General features: G+C 43.4%; 1 protein-coding gene across 1 annotated transcript in view; it reads left to right on the forward strand.

The window, feature by feature from the left end:
- Nucleotides 1-3716: 3716 nt before the first annotated feature.
- LOC121552524 (pleckstrin homology domain-containing family G member 3) overlaps nt 3717-18319 on the forward strand; it is a 117050-nt gene continuing 102447 nt past the window's right edge. Inside the window, exon 1 of the mRNA XM_045211362.1 lies at nt 3717-3913. The gene's annotated coding sequence lies outside the window, so the exon portion shown is untranslated. The remainder of the gene's footprint in view (nt 3914-18319) is intronic.

Below are 18319 nucleotides of genomic sequence, written 5' to 3' on the forward strand. Positions count from 1 at the left end.
ACCTGTAGATGTTAGACTTCCTGCTTGGTAATGCAATCTGAGCTTGTTGCAATGCATAACACAAACCTGGATTTAAATGGAAAAGTTTGTCTTGTGTATAATGTTTTGATTATGTATGTGGGCTTCCTACAGAGTGGTTTCACCAATTAGACCATTTAAAGCTACAGACATCCGGTTAGAGTCAGATAGCCAGGCTCAGATATTTTTTCAACCACCCAAATGGTTTTTATTAAAGAGCCACTGAACAAGCTGATTGGCAAGTGTATTTCTTTTGCTCATTAGAAAAATGAGATATCAGTCTTGGTGTGTTTCCTGACTGATTCCGTGTTTGGTTAATGATGTTTGTCCCACATGAGACACTGTAGCCTATTTAGCAGATTTCACTTCCTCCAAATCCCCAGAATGAATCTAAGATAACTCAAGAAATCTGTAATTAATTTACAAAACATTGCAGAGTATGTTTTAGTTGTGCAATTTTATATTAACTAAGGTGTTTGGTGCAGTATTTCTCAAGTTAAAAAGATGCACGACATATCTTCTGTAAATAAAGTCGGGCTGCTGGGCAGGTCTGTGTCACTGTCTATGCCAGTGATTCTCAACTGGGGAGGACGTTAAGGGGTCACGGGTACTTGTGAAAGAATATATATAATATATATACACACACAGTTGAAGTCTGAAGTTTACATACACCTTAGCCAAATACATTTAAACTCAGTTTTTCACAATTCCTGACATTTAATCCTAGTAAAGATTCCCTGTCTTATGTCAGTTAGGATCACCACTATTTTTAGAATGTGAAATTTTCAGAATAATAGTAGAGAGTGATTTTTCCAGCTTTTATTTATTTTGTCACATTCCCAGTGGGTCAGAAGTTTACATACACTCAATTAGTATTTGGTAGCATTGCCTTTAAATTGTTTAACTTGGGTCAGAAAAATGTGGGTAGCCTTCCACAAGCTTCCCACAATAAGTTGGGTGAATTTTGGCCCATTCCTCCAGACAGAGCTGGTGTAACTGAGTCAGGTTTGTAGGCCTCCTTGCTCGCACACGCTTTTTCAGTTCTGCCCACAAATTCTGTATAGGATTGAGGTCAGGGCTTTGTGATGGCCACTCCAATACCTTGACTTTGTTGTCCTTAAACCATTTTGCCACAACTTTGGAAGTATGCTTGGGGTCATTGTCCATTTGGAAGACCCATTTGCGACCAAGCTTTAACTTCCTGACTGATGTCTTGAGATGTTGCTTCAATATATCCACATAATTTTCCTTCCTCGTGATGCCATCTATTTTGGGAAGTGCACCAGTCCCTCCTGCAGCAAAGCACCCCCACAGCATGATGCTGCCACCCCCGTGCTTCACGGCTGGGATGGTTTTCTTCAGCTTGCAAGCACCCCCTTTTTCCTCCAAACATAACGATGGTCATTATGGCCAAACAGTTCTATTTTTGTTTCATCAGACCAGAGGACTTTTGTCCAAAAAGTACGATCTTTGTCCCCATGTGCAGTTGCAAACCGTAGTCTGGCTTTTTTATGGCGGTTTTGGAGCAGTGGCTTCTTCCTTGCTGAGCGGCCTTTCAGGTTATGTCGATATAGGACTCGTTTTACTGTGGATATAGATACTTTTGTACCTGTTTCCTCCAGCATCTTCACAAGGTCCTTTGCTGTTGTTCTGGGTTTGATTTGCACTTTTCGCACCAAAGTACGTTCATCTCTAGGAGACAGATTTTCCCATGATGTCAAGCAAAGAGGCACTGAGTTTGAAGGTAGGCCTTGAAATACATCCACAGGTACACCTCCAATTGACTCAAATGATGTCAATTAGCCTATCAGAAGCTTCTAAAGCCATGACATCATTTTCTGGAATATTCCAAGCTGTTTAAAGGCACAGTCAACTTAGTTTTTGTAAACTTCTGATTCACTAGAATTGTGATACTGTGTATTATAAGTGAAATAATCTGTAAACAATTGTTGGAAAAAATACTTGTGTCATGCACAATGTACATGTCCTAACCGACTTGCCAAAACAATAGTTTGTTAACAAGAAATTTGTGGAGTGGTTGAAAAACGAGATTGAATGACTCCAACCTTAGTGTATGTAAACTTCCGACTTCAACTGTATATATACAGCTCTGGAGAAAATTAAGAGACCACTGCAAATTTTTCTTAAATCAGCATCTCTACATGTATGACAGCCATTCCATTCCAGTGTCTGTTGAATTCCAACACAGGCACACCTCATTCTACTGAATTAGGTACTGATTAGGTGATCACCTGAACCAAATCTTATTTAACGAGGAAAAGTATAAAAACCACTGCTGTGGTCATCACTATCCTCTTGCAATAGGACCAGCTGGATGGTGAAAACAGTGCTAATAATACCTCAAAAGTAATATTAATCAAAAAATAACTATTGACCACGCCAAAAGAGTTGAAAAGGAAAGTTTTGAGTGAGGAAAAGAAGGGTTCAATTCTGGCTTTACTGGCAGAGGGATACAGTGAGCGTCAGGTTGCTTCCATCAACCAGCCTTGCAACAGAAACTGTTTGAGATGGTTGAGAGATACCATAGATAGTATCCTTCACCTTCCTGGAAAAGACAGACTAAGGGCCGCAGTCGATTCTCTCTCCCTCCAAAGTATGCACTTACTCCCTTCCATGGGTTTAAAACGAGTAGATGGGTCTGCTAAACAAGCTGTGGGTGAGGATTAGTGGAAACTGTCTCAACACCATTCTTACACCAGTTCAATGCTTTTAAATCCCTCAGGGGGAGGGAATGACTGCACGATTCAAGGAGAAGGGCAGGGAAAACTCAGCGCTCTCATACACTCCGCTGGCAGGTTATGTGTAGGCGTGCACGTCAGACAGGCATTTGTATTTTTGGTAGGAGGCAGAGGGTGTGCCTATCTGAAGCAAGGTTCTCACGTCTTGTACCAACAGGCTGTGTGCGTCAATGGATGAGTTTTGTGCCCACGCTTTAATGCAGGCTATTTCTCACAGCTATTTGTCTGACATTGCGGTGCTGTTATCATAGATTGTCTATGGTTTTTATACTGGTGGAGTGGAGATGGATTCCCAATAGGGACCATAGGAGTCCTTGCAGGTGTAACATTTCCAATACAGTGTTCGATTTTATTCTCACACGTTTGATAGTGATCGATATCCTATAAAATGTAATGTGGCATGACACCATCTTGCTTTTATAGATTATGTGAGATAAACAAGCGGGATTACAAGAGAAACAAGCAACAAAAATGGGGGTCAAATGTTGGTCAATTTAGATATTTTTTTGGCTCCATTCACCATCTCGTTGATTGAAGGGTACATGACATGTCAGTTGTCACACCTAAGTAGGCTACACATTCAATAAACATGACAATCTTCGCATATTTTGGGACTGAGACAATATGAACACTAGCCTACAGTTTTGCTTGTCACGCCAGCCCACTTTTTAAAAAATGCCTCGTGCATCTCAGGCAAAGGATGACTTCCTGTTGACGCATATTTTAAATGTCATTATGCCGTGGAGAATCGTGGTGCATTTTAATACAATGCTAGTTGTTAAACATAAACAAAATCACTATAGATAACTGGGTTTTCTTTACTTGCATCATCTTTTTGATGCAGACAAAAACAGTTTATATATATATTTTTAAACAAGTTCTACGAGGGATGCATGGGAAAGGGGGCGGCGTTCACCAGTCGGTGAAATTCATGAAAACCAGTGTAGCGACAGACTCCAACACTACTGTAGGCCTACATCGTCTTGTCAAGGCGCAGTCAAACTCCTCGGAATTATAAGAACGTTTTCAACTTTTAGGGTCATTGGACAGTTGTCAAATAATATTGCGAATGTAACCGCAACATTGTCGTGCCACAAGGAGTTCTCAGTAAAGTTTTAGAAACTTTCAGCACTGCGGTAAGTTGCAACAGTTTCTTTTAAGCCCTTTCAATCGATGAGATGTGAAAGGTTACAGCTGATACAGTAGTATGATGTGTCGGAAATGTGCCTTTCGTTCATGTCGGTTGGAAAAAAATGCTGATGCTTTAGAAAAGTTATATATTTCTGTCGACATTGAGGAGAAACAGCCTAATGTCGTGTTAGTAGTTGTACATGAGCAAACTGGCTACATAACGCAAATAATATTCAAATCTGTGGTCATCATCAGCAGACAGCACATAAAGACTGCTGTTGAACAAAGGCTTTATGGTAACATTGTAACCCACTTAAAAGTAACACGTTCAGATGCCTGAGATAAAGCAGCTTTCATAGTTCTGAAACATTTTGGTAAAGTTGTTGTAGTGTTGATGGTGTATGGTTGTGAAGAGTATTTCAATGATCCAATGTTGCACCGCTTGCATAAAGCCTAATCACTGACAAGACTTGTCATACTGTGAATACAAAAGGGATAGGACTACCTGCCGTCCACTTGTAGGCTAACGGTTAGAGCGTTGGTTTGTAGCTCAAATCCCTGAGCTGACTAGGTAAAAATAAATCTGTCAATCTATCCATGAGCAGGGCACTTAACCCTAGTCACCATCAATAATGGCTGATCCCATGCCGTGACCCCACTCTCAGGGGGAGTGGGATATGCAAAAAATTATCACATTTCCATTTCACCTCACTTTTACAGATGACACACTTGTACATATGTGGAACAGGACAAATATATAAATGTCTTTATCATAAGATGCAACGTGTTACGAGCAGGGTCTGAACCCTAGACCCATTGGAGAAATCATCATCTTAACCGTAGCCTAGACCGGGGGGGGGGGCGCATTCTGTCTTCAATGGAGGGCCGCTCTGAAAATTGGCTTGCCTGCAAAATTTGCAAACAATAGTCCTCGAGTTTCGATTTTTCAATACAACCAGACTGTCAAGCTTTAATTTCAGTGATTATTAGCGAGCTGGACATTTCTACACAGTTTTGATTTGGTTGTAAACATTTTAAAGTATATTGAGTTCGTTTTCCCCTCAACCCCCCCCCCCCCAAAATAAAACATTTATTTGTATTTATTTTTACTAAAACCACCCTCCGGCCCACAGGCAGTAAGTTTAACGTGTTTGATCCCTGGCCTTGAGGGAATCCTCTCTTGGACCGATGTTGACACTGATCTTGAGGTTGCAGACAGGGCTACATCACGAAACTGTGAGCCCTACTCACGTACGCATCTAAGTGCAATCAATCCTGACTACTGGACAAATGTCTCAATAGGAATAGTTAATTTCTTAGCAAAAGAAAAATCAAATTTTTAACGGTTTTCTGCCATACGTCCATATAGTATTTCTCTTGCACTAGCCTACATTTTCAGCCTCCGATTACGCCAAGGTAAGTTATTGAATACATAATTGCCTGCACCTCTAGTATGTGCGTAATTGTAGAGTCAACCCCTCAATTTGTCCATTTATATCAGCTGATTGTATTACAACAGCCTGTGGGATAATTGCACTGTTGACCTAGAGATGGATTTGCCCCACTCTTTTCTAAACACCACTAAGCCTGGTACTGCACCTGAGCATGGCCACCAGAAAAAACTATGAGATCACATGCTGCCCAGTGCCCATTTGTGAAACCACACTGGCCACAAGGCACAGATTTTTGCATCTTTCTTGGAATCAAATAAAATACATTTTTATTTGCCACATGCGCCGAATACAACAGGTGTAGACATTACCGTGAAATGCTTACTTACAGCCCTTAATCAACAATGCATTTATTTCTTAATAAAAAAGTAAAATAAAACAACAACAACAAAAAAGTGTTGAGAAAAAAGAGCAGAAGTTAAATAAAATAACAGTAGGGAGGCTATATACAGGGGGGTACCGGTGCAGAGTCAATGTGCGGGGGCACCGGCTAGTTGAGGTAATATGTACATGTGGATAGAGTTAAAGTGACTATGCATAAATAATTAACAGAGTAGCAGCAGCGTAAAAAGATGGGGTGGGGGTGGAAATAGTCCGGGTAGCCATGATTAGCTGTTCAGGAGTCTAATGGCTTGGGGGTAGAAGCTGTTGAGAAGCCTTTTGGACCTAGACTTGGCGCTCCGGTACCGCTTGCCGTGCGGTAGCAGAGAGAACAGTCTATGACTAGGGTGGCTGGAGTCTTTGACAATTTTGAGGGCCATCCTCTGACACCGCCTGGTATAGAGGTCCTGGATGGCAGGAAGCTTGGCCCCAGTGATGTACTGGGCCGTACGCACTACCCTCTGTAGTGCCTTGCGGTCGGAGGCCGAAGAGTTGCCATACCAGGCGGTGATGCAACCAGTCAGGATGCTCTCGATGGTGCAGCTGTATAACTTTTTGAGGATCTGAGGACCCATGCCAAATCTTTTTAGTCTCCTGAGGGGGAATAGGCTTTGTTGTGCCTTCTTCACGACTGTCTTGGTGTGTTTGGACCATGATAGTTTGTTGGTGATGTGGACACCAAGGAACTTGAAGCTCTCAACCTGTTCCACTACAGCCCCATCAATGAGAATGGGGGCGTGCTCAGTCCTCTTTTTTTTTCCTGTAGTCCACAATCTTCTCCTTTGTCTTGGTCACGTTGAGGGAGAGGTTGTTATCCTGGCACCACACGGCCAGGTCTCTGACCTCCTCCCTATAGGCTGTCTCGTCGTTGTCGGTGATCAGGCCTACCACTGTTGTGTCGTCGGCAAACTTAATGATGGTGTTGGAGTCGTGCCTGGCCATGCAGTCATCTGTGAACAGGGAGTACAGGAGGGGACTGAGCACGCACCCCTGATGGGCCCCCGTGTTGAGGATCAGCGTGGCAGATGTGTTGTTACCTACCCTTACCACCTGGGGGCGGCCCGTCAGGAAGTCCAGGATCCAGTTGCAGAGGGAGGTGTTTAGTCCCAGGATCCTTAGCTTAGTGATGACCTTTGAGGGCACTATGGTGTTGAACGCTGAGCTGTAGTCAATGAATAGCATTCTCACGTAGGTGTTCCTCTTGTCCAGGTGGGAAAGGGCAGTGTGGAGTGCAATAGAGATTGCATGATCTGTTGGGGCGGTATGCAAATTGGAGTGGGTCTAGGGTTTCTGGGATAATGGTGTTGATGTGAGCCATGACCAGCCTTTCAAAGCACTTCATGGCTACAGACGTCAGTGCTACGGGTCAGTAGTCATTTAAGCAGGTTATCTTAGTGTCCTTGGGCATGGGGACTATGGTGGTCTGCTTGAAACATGTTGGTATTACAGACTCAGTCAGGGACATGTTGAAAATGTCGGTGAAGACACTTGCCAGTTGGTCAGCACATGCTCGGAGTACACATCCTGGTAATCCGTCTGGCCCTGCGATCAGTAATGCGTTGTCGATAGTTCAGTGTCTGGCATCTCTTTCTGAATGTGTTTTGATGGGCCAAATGCCTTGCATTCCTTAGGTTAATGCTCTTTCAGACGACAGCCTGCAGACATATTAGAGACCGCTGCATTTGTTGTGCATTTTCTATTCCTTTCACACTGAGAAGGATTCTACAGTTCATAACCAAGGATCATCTTCCTGACACCTCCAGTGTCAAGCCTCAGTCACCTTCTGCATTATCGTCAATATTCATATCTTTCTTGCATAGCTACGCAGTGCTTGGGAATAGGGTTGGGCGGTATCCAGATTTTCATACCGTTTCTGTACCATAATGAGATACGGTAATACCAGAAGTGCACACAAGGGGCACTATTAAAAAAGAAAATATATTTTTACACACAAAACAATTTAGGCAACAGGGATCTTGGTCCAGGAGAGAATTGAATGTCTCTGCTGTAACCAAGAAGCTTGATCTTGACGTCTAGCCACTTAGCTAGCAAGTTAGCAAACCAAATGCATAGCTGGAGCCCTGAGCTTTATTTAGTTGATGCATCTTAGATTTCTTATAGTTATACTTAGTTTAAAGCAGTGGCGTAGCACGCCGATATATCGCCCAAGCCTGCCTGTGAATATCTTTGTGGATCAATGAAACATAGCAACCTATCTCATCACAAACTTCATTATCAGTCTCTTGTTCAACTGCAACAACATTGTGGTTGATTTTTGGCCTTTGGACACTGTCACCACTGAGCAGATAGATGTTTGCTGTTGTGCATTGAGAACATGTCAAATGTTAAGGGATACATTTTTTTTTAAGTCAACGCGTCATTGCAAGATACGTTGAATCAATGGCCTAAGTTAGAAGCAATGTTCCCATGGAAATAATAATAATACAGTCCTTGCCAACACAAATACGGTTGCCAGCAGGCTAGTCACTCTTTCCACTGCCACACTGGGCAACACGCATATGACAGAGAATAACTGAGGTCACGGTATCTGTCTTTATTCAGATGGAGAGACTTCCATCAACATTAAATATGTGGAACGATACATGGAAATGCTGGAGGAATCATTTACAGATAAAGGAAAACCGCACTGCAAAATGTTGGCACTTTATCAGAGGTGTTAACCCTTCCTCCCGTAAGCGGTTCTAAGTACACTTTTCCTTAAAATACAGCACAAACGTTCTAAGTTAAACCTCAATGCAGTTTTCCCTTGTATCTGTGATTGATTTAATTCAGTCTCATAATGTTATAATACAGTGCCTTCGGAAAGTATTCAGACCCCTTGACTTTGTCCACATTTTGTTACATTACAGCCTTATTCTAAAATGGATTAAAAAAAAAGAAATAATCCTAATTAATCAACACAATACCCCATAATGATAAAGCGAAAACGGGTTTCTAGAATGTTTTTCAAATATATACAACATAAAAGACAGAAATACCTTTATATACGTAAGTATTCAAACCCTTTGCTATGAGATTCGAAATTGAGCTCAGGTTCGTCCTGTTTCCATTGATCATCCTTGATGTTTCTACAACTTGATTGGAGTTTACCTGTGGTAAAATCAAATGATTGGACATAATTTGGAAAGGCACACACCTGTCTATATAAGGTCCCACAGTTGACAGTGCATGTCAGAGCAAAAACCAAGCCATGAGGTTGAAGGAATTGTCCGTAGAGCTCTGAGACAGGATTGTGTCGAGGCACAGATCTGTCGAAGGGTACCAAAACATTTCTGCAGCATTGAAGGTCCCCAAGAAGTCAGTGGTCTCCATCATTTTTACATGGAAGAAGTTTGGAACCACCAAGACTCTTCCTAGAGCTGGCCGCCTTGCCAAACTGAGCTATTGGGGAGAAGGGCCTTGGTCAGGGAGGTGACCAAGGACCCGATGGTCACTCTGACAGAGCTCCAGAGTTCCTCTGTGGAGATGGGAGAACCTTCCAGATGGACAACCATCTCTGCAGCACTCCACCAATCAGGCCTTTATGGTAGAGTGGCCAGACAGAAGCCACTTCTCAGTAAAAGGCACATGATAGCCGGCTTGGAGTTTGCCAAATGGCACCTAAAGACTCTCAGACCATGAGAAACAAGATTCTCTGGTCTGATGAAACCAAGATTGAACTCTTTGGCCTGAATGCCAAGCATCACGTCTGGCGGAAACCTGGCACCATCCCTACGGTGAAGCGTGGTGGTGGTGGCAGCATGATGCTGTGGGGATGTTTTACAGCAGCAAGGACTGGGAGAGTAGTCAGGATCAAGGGAAAGATGAACGGAGCAAAGTACAGAGAGATCCTTGATGAAAACCTGCTCCAGAGCGCTCAGGACCTCAGATTGAGACAACAACCCTAAGCACACAGCCAAGTCTCTGAATGTCCTTGAGTGGCCCAGCCAGAGCCCGGACTTGAACCCGATCGAACATCTCTGGAGAGACTTGGAAATAGCTGTGCAGCGACGCTTCCCATCCAACCTGACAGAGCTTGAGAAGATCTGAAGAGAAGAATGGGAGAAACTGCCCAAATAAAGGTGTGCCAAGCTTGTAGCGTCATACCCAAGAAGACTCTAGGCTATAATCGCTGCCAAAGGTGCTTCAACAAAGTACTGAGTAAAGGGTCTGAATACTTACTTAAATGTCATATTTCAGTTTTTCTTCTTTTTATGAATTTGCAAAATTGTCTAAACCTGTTTTTACTTTGTCATTATGGGGTATTGTGTGTAGATTTGATGAGGGAGGGGAAAAAAACACAATTTGATCCATTTTAGAATAAGGCTGTAACGTAACAAAATGTGGAATAAGTCAAGGGGTCGGAATACTTTCCGAATGCACTGTATATATATAATATACTATAAGCTTGTCCTCTCCCCATCCTCAATCATCCATCAGGCCCTCCTGCTGGGACTAGCATTGTGAAGCCAGTTCTGAGTGATGGAACATGTGGAAAGTATTAAACAATGGGTCCCATGTGTAAGGGCTAAGCAGTGTCAAGGGAGGTGCAGTGGCAGACACACCCAGTTCCTCTCTGGGATGACGGAGTCTGGCCTGTGGCTCGCGACGCTGTGGTGCCAAGTGACTCTCGCCATTTTTCTGATCCCAGACAGATAAAGGCCACCCCGTGGGAAAATAAACCATTGACTCATATTTCATTTTTTGTGCTATGTAGGCCTACAAAGAAGGGAACCCCATGTTCCTCAAGACATTTGTGTCCTATAGCCTATAGCTGAGATCTGGTTGATCGGCGGCAGCGTCTTGAATCAGGTGCAGCTGGCCGGAGAAAGAAGGCGTGTTTGACACTTGCTGCGATTGCCTCCCGCTGAATTTCTGCCGCCATCAACATGTGGCAAAGGTCTGTGACGGAAATATGAAAACAGTGCGGTACAGTGTGTCAACAGTCTGTCATTCATTGGACAACTGAGTCATGTGGTATAGTTTTACAGTCTTTGTTTGGAACATAATGCTCAGTCAATATGCCATCGCTATTCATGTCTCTGGGACCTTCGGTCTGTACATAATACTGTTTGGCTAGTACTACCCTGAACAAATGTACAATGTCCTCAGTAATGGTCTACTGACTGTAAGTCGCTCTGGATAAGAGCGTCTGCTAAATGACGTAAATGTAAATGTAATGTAAGCCTAACCGAACAGCTATGGCTGTAGTTTGCTCTCGGACCTTATACCCTGGCATGCTTACAATGACCTATGCTGTTGCCATGATGACAGGTAAATTGTCAAACAACTTGAGGAAAAGTCAAGCTTACTGCTTAGGTTCTTTATAGTGTGTGTTGCTAACCCTACAACCGCGAAGGGCTCATACACAAATTAAAATGGAGATTAGGAAACCCTGCTCTAACAAGGACAGTCAATGGTGGTGGTGCAGGAAGCATACTTCATTTGTGGAAGGAGGAGGGCTTTGAAATGCTCTACTGGGCCCAGTCCACATGCCATGAATTCTCCATTTTACTAGTCTGCCTGCGGTCCAATTCAGCTTTCACACTATGGACTGGGGATGGACGGCTGTATGAATACACTCACCAGGAAGAGTCTGCTTTATGTACACAGTAACCCAACTGATGCTCTAATCAAAAGGGATGAGCATCATGAGTATTTTCCATCTGTAGTCATTAACAGTATGGTGTACACACTGTACCCCCCCAATACACACACACACACACACACACTACCTTTTTATTTTTACTATTTTCTACATTGTAGAATAATAGTGAAGACATCAAAACTATGAAATAACACATATGGAATCATGTAGTAACCAAAAAAGTGTTAAACAAATCAAAACATATTTTATATTTGAGATTATTCAAATAGCCACCCTTTACCTTGATGACAGCGTTGCACACTCTTGGCATTCTCTCAACCAGCTTCATGAGGTAGTCACTTGGAATCCATTTCAATTAACAGGTTTGCCTTGTTAAAAGTTAATTTGTGGAATTTCTTTCCTTCTTAATGCGTTTCAGACAATCAGATGTGTTGTGACAAGGCAGGGGGGTATACAGTAGATAGCCCTATTTGGTAAAATACCAATTCAAGAACAGCTCAAATAAGCAAAGAGAAACGACAGTCAATCATTACTTTAAGACATGGTCAGTCAATACGGAACATTTCAAGAACTTTGAATGTTTCTTCAAGTGCAGTTGCAAAAACCATCAAGCGCTATGGTGAAACTGGCTCTCATGAGGACCGCCACAGGAATGGAAGACCCAGAGTTACCTCTGCTGCAAAGGATAAGTTCATCAGAGTTACCAGCCTCAGAAATTGCAGCCCAAATAAATGCTTCACAGAGTTCAAGTAACAGACACATCTCAACATCAACTGTTCAGAGGAGACTGTGTGAATCAGGTCTTCATGGTCGGATTGCTGCAAAGAAACCACTACTAAAGGACACCAATAAGAAGAAGAGACTTGCTTGGGCCAAGAAACACGAGCAATGGACATTAGACCGGTGGAAATTTGTCCTTTGGAGGTTTTTGGTTCCAACCGCCGTGTCTTTGAGACGCGGTGTGGGTGAACGGATGATCTCCGCATGTTTATTTCCCACCGTAAAGAATGGAGGAGGAGGTGTTATGGTGTGGGGGTGCTTTGCTGGTGACACTGTCTGTGATTTATTTAGAATTCAAGCCACACTTAACCAGCATGGCTACCACAGCATTCTGCAGCGATACGCCATCCCATCTGGTTTGGGCTTAGTGGAACTATCATTTGTTTTTCAACAGGACAATGACCCAGCACACCTCCAGGCTGTGTAAGGGCAGTTTTACCAAGAAGGAGGGTGATGGAGTGCTGTATCAGATGACCTGGCCTCCACAATCCCCCGACCTCAGGTGAAGCTGGTTGAGAGAATGCCAAGAGTGTGCAAAGCTGTCATCAAGGCAAAGGGTGGTTATTTGAATCGCAAATATAAAATATATTTTGTTTTTATTAACACTTTTACTTCATGATTCCATATGTGTTATTTCATAGTTTTGATGTCGTCACTATTATTCTACAATGTAGAAAATAGTAAAAAATAAAGATAAACCCTTGAATGAGTTGGTGTTTTAAAACTTTTGACCTGTAGAGTGTGTGTGTAGGTATGTATGTATGTATGTATGTATGTATGTGTATGTATGTATGTATGTATGTACAGTGGGGAAAAAAAGTATTTAGTCAGCCACCAATTGTGCAAGTTCTCCCACTTAAAAAGATGAGAGAGGCCTGTAATTTTCATCATAGGTACACGTCAACTATGACAGACAAAATGAGAAAAAAAAATCCAGAAAATCACATTGTAGGATTTTTAATGAATTTATTTGCAAATGATGGTGGAAAAAAGTATTTGGTCAATAACAAAAGTTTCTCAATACTTTGTTATATACCCTTTGTTGGCAATGACACAGGTCAAACGTTTTCTGTAAGTGTTCACAAGGTTTTCACACACTGTTGCTGGTATTTTGGCCCATTCCTCCATGCAGATCTCCTCTAGAGCAGTGATGTTTTGGGGCTGTCGCTGGGTAACACGGACTTTCAACTCCCTCCAAAGATTTTCTATGGGGTTGAGATGTGGAGACTGGCTAGGCCACTCCAGGACCTTGAAATGCTTATTACGAAGCCACTCCTTCGTTGCCCGGGCGGTGTGTTTGGGATCATTGTCATGCTGAAAGACCCAGCCACGTTTCATCTTCAATGCCCTTGCTGATGGAAGGAGGTTTTCACTCAAAATCTCATGAAACATGGCCCCATTCATTCTTTCCTTTAAACGGATCAGTCGTCCTGGTCCCTTTGCAGAAAAACAGCCCCAAAGCATGATGTTTCCACCCCCATGCTTCACAGTAGGTATGGTGTTCTTTGGATGCAACTCAGCATTCTTTGTCCTCCAAACACGACGAGTTGAGTTTTTACCAAAAAGTTATATTTTGGTTTCATCTGACCATATGACATTCTCCCAATCCTCTTCTGGATCATCCAAATGCACTCTAGCAAACTTCAGACGGGCCTGGACATGTACTGGCTTAAGCAGGGGGACACATCTTGCACTGCATGATTTGAGTCCCTGGCGGCGTAGTGTGTTACTGATGGTAGGCTTTGTTACTTTGGTCCCAGCTCTCTGCAGGTCATTCACTAGGTCACCCCGTGTGGTTCTGGGATTTTTGCTCACCGTTCTTGTGATCATTTTGACCCCACGGGGTGAGATCTTGCGTGGAGCCCCAGATCGAGGGAGATTATCAGTGGTCTTGTATGTCTTCCATTTCCTAATAATTGCTCCCACAGTTGATTTCTTCAAACCAAGCTGCTTACCTATTGCAGATTCATTCTTCCCAGCCTGGTGCAGGTCTACAATTTTGTTTCTGGTGTCCTTTGACAGCTCTTTGGTCTTGGCCATAGTGGAGTTTGGAGTGTGACTGTTTGAGGTTGTGGACAGGTGTCTTTTATACTGATAACAAGTTCAAACAGGTGCCATTAATACAGGTAACGAGTGGAGGACAGAGGAGCCTCTTAAAGAAGAAGTTACAGGTCTGTGAGAGCCAGAAATCTTGCTTGTTTGTAGGTGACCAAATACTTATTTTCCACCATCATTTGCAAATAAAATCATAAAAAATCCTACAATGTGATTTTCTGGATTTTTTTCCTCAATTTGCCTGTCATAGTAGACGTGTACCTATGATGAAAATTACAGGCCTCTCTCATCTTTTTAAGTGGGAGAACTTGCACAATTGGTGGCTGACTAAATCCTTTTTTCCCCACTGTATGTATGTATGTATGTATGTATGTATGTATGTATGTATGTATGTATGTATGTATGTATGTATGTATCTACAACCCACACAAGTGGCTCAGGTAGTGCAGCTCCTCCAGGATGGCACATCAATGCGAGCTGTGGCAAGAAGGTTTGCTGTGTCTGTCAGCGTAGTGTCCAGAGCATGGATGCGCTACCAGGAGACAGGCCAGTACATCAGGAGACGTGGAGGAGGCCGTAGGAGGGCAACAACCCAGCAGCAGGACTGCTACCTCTGCCTTTGTGCAAGGAGGAGCAGGAGGAGCACTGCCAGAGTCCTGCAAAATGACCTCCAGCAGGCCACAAATGTGCATGTGTCTGCTCAAACGGTCAGAAACAGACTCCATGAGGGTGGTATGATGGCCCGACGTCCACAGGGTGGGGGTTGCGCTTACAGCCCAACACCGTGCAGGACATTTGGCATTTGCCAGAGAACACCAAGATTGGCAAATTCGCCACTGGCGCCCTGTGCTCTTCACAGATGAAAGCAGGTTCACACTGAGCACGTGACAGACGTGACAGAGTCTGGAGACGCCGTGGAGAACGTTCTGCTGCCTGCAACATCCTCCAGCATGACCGGTTTGGCAGTGGGTCAGTCATGGTGTGGGGTGGCATTTCTTTGGGGGGCTGCACAGCCCTCCATGTGCTCGCCAGAGGTAGCCTGACTGCCATTAGGTACCGAGATGAGATCCTCAGACCCCTTGTGAGACCATATGCTGGTGCGGTTGGCCCTGGGTTCCTCCTAATGCAAGACAATGCTAGACCTCATGTGGCTGGAGTGTGTCAGCAGTTCCTGCAAGAGGAAGGCATTGATGCTATGGACTGGCCCGCCCGTTCCCCAGACCTGAATCCAATTGAGCACATCTGGGACATCATGTCTCGCTCCATCCACCAACGACACGTTGCACCACAGACTGTCCAGGAGTTGGCGGATGCTTTAGTCCAGGTCTGGGAGGAGATCCCTCAGGAGACCATCCGCCACCTCATCAGGAGCATGCCCAGGCGTTGTAGGGAGGTCATACAGGCACGTGGAGGCCACACACACACACTACTGAGCCTCATTTTGACTTGTTTTAAGGCCATTACATCAAAGTTGGATCAGCCTGTAGTGTGGTTTTCCACTTTAATTTTGAGGGTGACTCCAAATCCAGACCTCCATGGGTTGATACATTTGATTTCCATTGATAATTTTTGTGTGATTTTGTTGTCAGCACATTCAACTATGTAAAGAAAAGTATTTAATAAGATTATTTCATTCATTCAGATCTAGGATGTGTTATTTTAGTGTTCCCTTTATTTTTTTGAGCAGTGTGTTTTTTTATATATATATATATATATATATATATATATATATATATATATATATATATATATATATATACACACACACACACACACACACACACACACACACACACACACACACACACACAGTGAGGGGGGAAAAAGTATTTGATCCCCTGCTGATTTTGTACGTTTGCCCACTGACAAAGACATGATCAGTCTATCATTTCAATGGTAGGTTTATTTAACAGTGAGAGACAGAATAACAACAAAAAAATTCAGAAAAAAACGCATGTAAAAAATGTTATAATTTGATTTGCATTTTAATGAGGGAAATAAGTATTTGACCCCTCTGCAAAACATGATTTAGTACTTGGTGGCAAAACCCTTGTTGGCAATCAGAGGTCAGATGTTTCTTGTAGTTGGCCACCAGGTTTGCACACATCTCAGGAGGGATTTTGTTCCACTCCTCTTTGCAGATCTTCTCCAAGTCATTAAGGTTTCCAGGCTGACGTTTGGCAACTCGAACCTTCAGCTCCCTCCACAGATTTTCTATGGGATTAAGGTCTGGAGACTGGCTAGGCCACTCCAGGACCTTAATGTGCTTCTTCTTGAGCCACTCCTTTGTTGCCTTGGCCGTGTGTTTTGGGTCATTGTCATGCTGGAATACCCATCCACGACCCATTTTCAATGCCCTGGCTGAGGGAAGGAGGTTCTCACCCAAGATTTGACGGTACATGGCCCCGTCCATCATCCCTTTGATGCGGTGAAGTTGTCCTGTCCCCTTAGCAGAAATACACCCCCAAAGCATAATGTTTCCACCTCCATGTTTGATGGTGGGGATGGTGTTCTTGGGGTCATAGGCAGCATTCCTTCTCCTCCAAACACGGCGAGTTGAGTTGATTCCAAAGAGCTCCATTTTGGTCTCATCTGACCACAACACTTTCACCCAGTTATCCTCTGAATCATTCAGATGTTCATTGGCAAACTTCAGACGGGCATGTATATGTGCTTTCTTGAGCAGTGGGACCTTGCGGGCGCTGCAGGATTTCAGTCCTTCACGGCGTAGTGTGTTACCAATTGTTTTCTTGGTGACTATGGTCCCAGCTGCCTTGAGATCATTGACAAGATCCTACCGTGTAGTTCTGGGCTGATTCCTCACTGTTCTCATGATCATTGCAACTCCACGAGGTGAGATCTTGCATGGAGCCCCAGGCCGAGGGAGATTGACAGTTATTTTGTGTTTCTTCCATTTGCGAATAATCGCACCAACTGTTGTCACCTTCTCACCAAGCTGCTTGGCGATGGTCTTGTAGCCCATTCCAGCCTTGTGTAGGTCTACAATCTTGTCCCTGACATCCTTGGAGAGCTCTTTGGTCAGTAAGGCCATTCTACTGCCAATGTTTGTCTATGGAGATTGCATGGCTTTGTGCTCGATTTTAAACAACTGTTAGCAGTGGGTGTGGGTGAAATAGCTGAATCCAGTAATTTGAAGGGGTGTCCACGTGTGTGTGTGTGTGTGTGTGTGTGTTTGTGTGTGTGTGCACAAATACACACACAGATCTTGCCTTAACCACTCACAGGATTTCTAAATGAAATCCTAGCTCAAGCTTCACAGTAGGACCATTATGGAAGTCTGAATGGGCCAGTGAGTAAGACGACTAAAGCAATGCCAGAATAGTTTTGCCTGATGGCAGTGGCACAACAACGGTGCATTGGATGGTTTTCAAAAGACCCACTCTCCTTGGAGAGCTTGGTTCAGGAAGCTGTAGTAAGGGACCCCCTTCAATCCTTACAGGATGAGGACTTTCCTGTTTGGAAAAAAAGCACAAGCAGCTCCCCGTCAGGGTGTCTTTATTCAGAAAATAGGAGTCCTCTTTAAGGGCCTGTTTCCAAAGACACAGATTAAGCCTAGTCCTGGACTTGTTCAATAGAGAAACATGTTGAATTGAGACTCCCCAAGTGTTTTTTTTTTTGTCCAGGTCCAGGAAACAGGCCCTAAGTGGACCCCACAAGATAATTCCTGGAGCCATCAGTGCACTTTCCAAAGTGAATCTTTGGTAATTTAGATTTAGCAGCTAAATGACTGTAGTTGTGTATCAGGTTGACTCTGTGAGCTAGGTATGTTATTGGTAATTGAATGAATGGTGGTGCATGTGTATAGTGACTTCTTTCATTTTTTTAAGAAAGTGGAATGCAAAGCAAGTAGACTACATCGCAAGCGTAAGAAAGGTTTGTTCACAGTTTTGGGGAAAATATTTCAGTGCTGTTTGAATGACGTGGCACTCCTTTAAAAAATGATCACAGCACTCATGGAAAAAGACACCCAAATCTTGTCAACTGTAAAGGCTTCATAGTACATGTCTTGTCTTGTCTTGTCTCAGAACAATAACTAAAGGACCTGTCTGCAGTGAGTCAGTTATGCTCATTTGAGGTGTGGAATTCTTACTGCTCCCATCATGCCGTCATCTGAT

Source organism: Coregonus clupeaformis, chromosome 36, assembly GCF_020615455.1.
Source record: "Coregonus clupeaformis isolate EN_2021a chromosome 36, ASM2061545v1, whole genome shotgun sequence".
Taxonomy (NCBI): domain Eukaryota; kingdom Metazoa; phylum Chordata; class Actinopteri; order Salmoniformes; family Salmonidae; genus Coregonus; species Coregonus clupeaformis.